We start from the raw sequence: 7,266 nt of genomic DNA, 5'->3' as shown, positions 1-7,266 counted from the left end.
ACTCGATGGTGCTCGTCGCTGGAACGAGCATCAAATCGTGTTCGACCCCGCCCCATTGGGGGGGGAGGGAGAGGGGTAGGGGGAGTGGGAGATGGGGAGAGGAAGAGGAGGGGAGGGGGGGGCCAGAGCAAGAGAGAGATCTTGCTTGACATATCTTGACCCTGAAGTGGCGGCGAGAGACCTTTATCTACAATCTCCTCTCCTCCCTCAGCGGCACACCAGCAGAGAGCCTCCCATCGAGAGTCACCTGCCAAACGACTGCAGCAAAGAGATACTGCCCCTGTGCCAGCAGCGTCCAAGTTGCAATGCCAACAATCTAGATACTTATCTTCCACTAGACAAGACAAAGACCTCTGTGAGTAACTTGCCCCACCGTACCTTAGGCACGTTATGCCTTCTTGCCTTTTCATAACAGGGACACTTAATTACAAAATGTGACTTTAGATATGTAGAAGGTTTGCTATACTGGAAATCCTCCCCCTTTATGGCACCGAGCGCTCCTATATGCTGCTGCCACCTAAGCGGAGACTATGTACACTTACCGTGCTGTATTTTACTATGCGTAAGGAGCTAAATGAACTTCTAGTGATTTTCACGATGACTCACATGTCACTCACAGCGTGGACATGATGGAAGTAGATTCATACAACTTATCTTAGTAACGGGTGGAAGTCTTTCCCCAATGAGAGAATGTTTTTTTTTCATTTTTATCCTTCCTTGTTACATCTACAACTTTATGATGTTCGCAATGTAACCATGACTGGTTCTCGGGGTTTAAAAAATGTTATATTTGTTCTGTTTGTGGACCAGAACCCGGAACCCCCTTTCTCTCGACTTGGGCAAAACTGTTGGGATCTCACATGTATGGGTTCCTAAGTTGCAAATAGTTTCATGGAATGTGAAAAGGATATCCCCACATAAACGTATGGCGGTACTCCGTCACTTAAAACGGTTACAGGCCAACAAAGCCCTTCAAGAGACATTAATCTGATGCTGACTCTTTCCGCATGTGTAAATTTTGCTTCGGGGAGGTGTATGGTTCACTGGCAAACCATTCCAAAGCTGATGTATTGCTCCTTCTTAGGAAGGGCCTAGGTTGTAGGGTAATTTGCTAATGACACGATGATAGTGGTAGCCTTTCCCATGTACGTTCGAAAAATTCCACAAAGAAATTTAGTCTATTTTACATTTATGAAAATCACAGAGGTGAGGAAAACAAATACATTATTCACTGAAAAGGCCAAAAATACAATACCTGAAGGTCTGCAAAGCAGACATGGACGCCATAGGCACGATCGCCATAAGGCAGGCACAATCGCCGTAGGGCAGGCGCAATGGCCGTAAGCTCTAAAGATATGCAGTCAGCCAGACAATAAAGTGGAAGAGCAGCTTGTAAATTGCAGACTAATATGCAGTCACCCACTCAACCCAGCCCAGATTGGGGAGGAGTGACTGCATATACTAATAGCCTGCACATGTGAACGATACCAAAGATGCCAGCCACAGATGGGTGGTGACCCACCATACAGGATATCAACCCTGGCTGATATAACAGCGGGTTGCCCTGTATCTCTAAAGTGGGCCACACTGGCTGACATCTTGGGCTCCCCCAACAAGTAGCAAACTACATACAAATATACTAATGCATACTAATAAAATGCGGGTGTTGGTACTGCATTTTGGCCAAAACGCATAGGATGACGGGCTGCGCCGAGGCCACACCGCTTCCGTCAGTACCTACGCTAACTCACTATACATTACATATAATGACAGAGGTGAGGAAAACAGACATTATTCACTGAAAAAACCAAAAATACAATACCTGAAGGTCTGCAAAGCAGACATGGACGCCATAGGGCAGGCGCAATGGCCGTAAGCCCTAAAGATATGCAGTCAGCCAGACAATAATGTAGAGGAGCAACTTGTGGGTGACTGCATATTAGCCTGCCAAGAACAAGTTGCTCCTCCACATTATTGTCTGGCTGACTGCATATCTTTAGGGCTTACGGCCATTGCGCCTGCCCTACGGCGAGTGTCCCCACCGGGCTTGCAGTGTGCAGCGCTGTCAGCCTTCCCTCTGCTAAAGTGTCAGTCGGCGGGGCTGCGAGGCGCTGGTTCTCGTCTCCTGACTCTGACTTGTGGCATTGTGAGTGTCCCCGGCGTTCTCCCACTATGCGCCGCTGTGAGGCTCCCCTCACCTATGCTGTCACTGTTGGCGGGGTTGTGCTTGTCGCCTGCGTGCTGCGCGCCGCTGGTAGTCTTCCGGTGTGAGCGTCCACGTGGAGTGTATGTAAACCTCAGCCGGTCCTGCAGCGGCTGCAGAGCAGAGCACACTGTCAGTGCCTAGTGCTGGTCTGCGGCGGCGCCATGGACCGGCACAGAAACCCCAACGGCCCTGTCCTGGTCCGCGGACCGGTGGTTGGGGACCCCTGCCTCAGAGGACAAAATAGACTGAGGCTCAGTATATAAATGCCCACTAGATGGAGCCCTAACAGAAAGTCTATCTAGTAATGCCAGAAATAAAGCAATACCATATACCTCATACAGTAGAGACAATCTTACTGAACAGAGACTGCCAAGTGGGGTTGGTGGTTGGCATTTATCTCTGATAATGAACAACTAAATGATCCTTAATTGATATGGAACACTGCAAAGGTGGTCATTCGGGGTAACATTATGGCGTATGTACGCACTCTAAAAAAGAAGATTGCAAACAAAATAAAACACAATTCGCAGCTGCATACTATGTACACCTCTTACTCCAATCCTCTCCCAACCTGCAAACTAAACAGCTATGATAAGCTGTGATAAGACACCAAACTAGCCTATGAGATGTGGTTATCCAAATGGGAAACACCAAGACAATCTTATACAGATGCACAACTATTTAAATTCGGTAATAAGGTGGGGGAAATGTCAAATTGATGTTTTTCACCAATGACATTTTGGTTACCAGGCCCCAACCAGAGAGATCTAAAAAAAAATCATCTTTTAGAAATTTTTGGGACACACTCAGGATTTAAAGGTAGTGCTTTCAAATGTGAATTATTAGATATGTCTCCACAAACGACCTTGCATAATCTTGACCTTAAAAAAATCCCCTTCAAACGAGTAACTACATGTATTAAAGGAGATGTCCCGCGCCGAAACGGGTTTTTTTTTTTTTTTTAAACCCCCCCCCCGTTCGGCGCGAGACAACCCCGATGCAGGGGTTAAAAAAACCACCCGCACAGCGCTTACCTGAATCCCGGCGGTCCGGCGTCTTCATACTCACCTGCTGAAGATGGCCGCCGGGATCCTCTGTCTTCATGGACCGCAGGGCTTCTGTGCGGTCCATTGCCGATTCCAGCCTCCTGATTGGCTGGAATCGGCACGTGACGGGGCGGAGCTACACGGAGCTACACGGAGCCCCATAGAGAAGAGGAGAAGACCCGGACTGCGCAAGCGCGGCTAATTTGGCCATCGGAGGGCGAAAATTAGTCGGCACCATGGAGACGAGGACGCCAGCAACGGAGCAGGTAAGTATAAAACTTTTTATAACTTCTGTATGGCTCATAATTAATGCACAATGTACATTACAAAGTGCATTATTATGGCCATGCAGAAGTGTATAGACCCACTTGCTGCCTCGGGACAACCCCTTTAAGTATTTAGGTATACATATAGGAAAAACACCGGAGTCTAATCTATAACCTTAATTATCCACCGCTAGTAACAAAAATTTTATCAGAGCTCCATGGATGGAAGAATCTTCCCGTCCATTTTAGGGCTTTTTCACAGGAGCGTATATCAGCTAGAGTTTTCGCGGCCGGCCGATATACATTACCATCTAAATTATCTTCCCCCTTCCGTCCTCCTCACTGGCTCTCTCCTCTGGCTGTTTGCAATGAAAGGGGGCGGGGCTGTGCTCCGCCCCTGTTCCCTCCCATTGCTGGCTGGGGACAAGAAGCCGAAGCTTAGCTCTGCCCCACCCCATTGCAAACAGCCAGAGGGGAGGAGAGAGGCGCAGAGAGTCGGGGAGGAGAGAGGCGCAGAGAGTCGGGGAGGAGAGAGGCGCAGAGAGTCGGGGAGGAGAGAGGCGCAGAGAGTCGGGGAGGAGAGAGGCGCAGAGAGTCGGGGAGGAGAGAGGCGCAGAGAGTCGGGGAGGAGAGAGGCGCAGAGAGTCGGGGAGGAGAGAGGCGCAGAGAGTCGGGGAGGAGAGAGGCGCAGAGAGTCGGGGAGGAGAGAGGCGCAGAGAGTCGGGGAGGAGAGAGGCGCAGAGAGTCGGGGAGGAGAGAGGCGCAGAGAGTCGGGGAGGAGAGAGGCGCAGAGAGTCGGGGAGGGGGAGGAAGGGTAAGACAGCTCAGATGGTAGCGTATATCGTATGGTCGTGAAAACGGCAGCCGATATATGCTCCTGTGAATAAGCCCTTAGGAAGGTGTCACCTAATAAAAATGATTTGTTTCCTAAGACTTCTTTATCCACTGCAAACTATGCCATTGTTATTAAAACAGAAAGATGCACAAGACGCTTCAATCGGCCTTCTCAACCTTTATCTGGATGATCAAATCACCCACATATTTCTTTGAACAAACTTATACTTCCCAAGGATAGAAGTGGAATAAATTTCCCAGACATCTGTAGATATAATTTAGCAAGCCTTTGGCCCTATTCATTGGACTGGCTTCAAGACACGAATTTCTTTTTAAACCACAATTTAGAAACCAATCTTTGATATCCTTGGATTCTGAATGCCATAATGCATATAGGCTTCTCCAAATTCACCTTGTCAAAAGATCACTTCTGGCGAGGGATACTATTGCTACATGGAATTCCTTCAAAAACTGTGTGCAAGAGCCTCTAGCATCTATGCTTAGAGAAAACATGAACGTTAAGGGTATCCATGTCGGGGGACAGGAACACAAATGTGCTCTATATGCGGATAATATATTATGTATCTCCTACCCTTTCACATACCTGCCCAACATACCTCAAATTCTAAAAAGATTTGGAGTCATATCGGGCCTCATAGTTAATACCAAATCATTGGCTCGGAACCTAAACTTGCCTCCCCCCACCATCAAGATCTTGAAACTTAACTTTATTTTACTTTGGGTCACAAAGAGCCTCCCCTATCTGGGCATACATTTCACAAACTCTTTTGGGAACTTACACCGAACCATTTTTCCACCCTTGATTAAAAATGTAGAGCAGAACCTAGACACATGAGCATCCTACAATCTATCCAGGCTAGGCAGAATCCATGGTAATGTAAAGGAGGATATATACATCTATTATAGGAGGTACTTTTTTCACAGCCAGACAACAGTGCAGAAATGACCTGATCCGAAAGTCCTTTATTTTTCAGGACCTGCCTCTCAAATTCCAAGCCACTAGGTGAAAAAATTTAGTTATTTGGGTGATGAAGAGGGCCCAGCGATATAAAGTTCTTCCTCTCTGGAGGAAACCAAGAGTCTGAGATGGACATTATCCCTAGACATGAAAACCACACACTGTTGGGCCAGAAGGGGGCTATAAGGATACTTCTGGTTCTCCTCCGCTAGTCTCCAGAACTCTATGAAGCAGACACATGGAGAAAAAGCATAAGATAGTCTTTCTTCTATGATTGGGAGAGAGTGTCCACCTCTCCATGGCCTGTGTCTCTCTAGGGTTCAGGGAGAATTTTCTGCAATGTCCAGAGAGGGTTCCCCAAAGTCTGGAGTTTTGAACAAACTTCATGAAAAAATTCACACTCCCCAACTTATCGGACATTGGCTCAAAAAAATAATCTGCATGCGTGCTGTCAGACACCTTCAATTAACCCATTCCCGCTGCAGGGCGTAAGTTTACGTCCTGGCAGCCTGGTACTTCCCGCAACAGGACGTAAACTTACGTCCTGGAGATAGCGAGGGATCAGATGTGATCCCGCGCTATCCCGCAGCGGGAATCGGCTGTCAGTCACAGCCGGCATCCCGCTGCAACAGCAGGGGGTCATCGGAGATGCGCCCCCTGCTGTTAACCCCTTCCCTGCCGCGATCTCCCTCTGTGTCTCCGGCCGGAACTCGCGATGTCATCGCGAGAGCCCGGTCTGTCACCATGGCAACAGGACGCCAGACACTGGCGTCCTGTATTGCTTATGCCTGTGATCGCTGTATAAGCGATAAGGCATGGCAGAGCAGTAGCTCTGCCATGCCTTATGACAGCGATCATCAGGGCAGTGATTAAAGTCCCTCAGAGGGACACAAACAGTGTAAAAAAAACAAAGATTAAAAAAAGAATTTAAAAAAATGTAAAAAAGAGTAAAAAAAACCATTTTTTATGCTTTTTCTCAGATTAGCATAAAAAAAGGTAAAAAAAAAATAAAACCCCACATATTTGGTATTGTCGCGTCCGTAACGACACGTACAATAAGTTGCACATGCTTTTGACTGTGCACGGAAAAAACGCAAAAAAAAAAACTGAGGCAAAATCCTAATTTTTAGCATTTTGCCTCACTAAAAAGGCAATAAAAGTGATCAAAAAAGCCATATGTACCCCAAAATGGTACCAGTAAAAACTACAGCTCGTCTCGCAAAAAATAAGCCCTCACAGGGCTCTGTACATCAAAAAATAAAAAAGTTACAGGACTTTGAATGCAGCAATTTAGAATAGAAAAAAATTTCCAAAAAAAAGGGGTTTTATTGCAGAAAAGTGGGAAAACATTAAAAAAAATGTAAGAATTTTGGTATCGTTGTAACCGTACCGACCCGCAGAAAAAATGGAATGTCTCATTTATGCTGCATGATTAACGCTGTAAAAAAAAAAAAAAAAAAATCTATGGCAGAATTGATGCGTTTTCTCTCCCTGCTATCATAAAAAAAATAAAAAAAGTTTTACAATATAGTCTATGTACCCAAAAGTGGCACCGATAAAAACTACAGTTCGCCACGCAAAAAACAAGCCCTTATACGGCCGCGTCGACGGAAAAATAAAAAAGTTATGACTTTTGATAAACGGAGAAGAAAATCCGCCAAAAATTGTTGCGTCCTTAAGCCCAAAATAGGCCATGTCATGAAGGGGTTAAAGGCGTTTTCCTGGGAGAATACTATGACTTAAGCTCAAGACAGGTCATTAATAGTTGATCTGTCAGGGCCTGTCGCTTGGGGCCCCACCGATCAGCTGATTGTGCGCCCGCTGACAGCACAGAAGTGTCTGCTCTGACCTCTTTGTAGTGGCAGACGCCACTAACCGGCATTGCCAAAAAACAGGAACTGAGGAACTTCCCACCTTTGAAACTATGTTAGGAAG

The sequence above is a fragment of the Eleutherodactylus coqui genome, chromosome 2 (genome assembly GCF_035609145.1).
Source record: "Eleutherodactylus coqui strain aEleCoq1 chromosome 2, aEleCoq1.hap1, whole genome shotgun sequence".
Taxonomy (NCBI): Eukaryota; Metazoa; Chordata; class Amphibia; order Anura; family Eleutherodactylidae; genus Eleutherodactylus; species Eleutherodactylus coqui.
The sequence above is the reverse complement of the archived record's forward strand: the minus strand, read 5'-3'. Positions refer to the sequence as shown.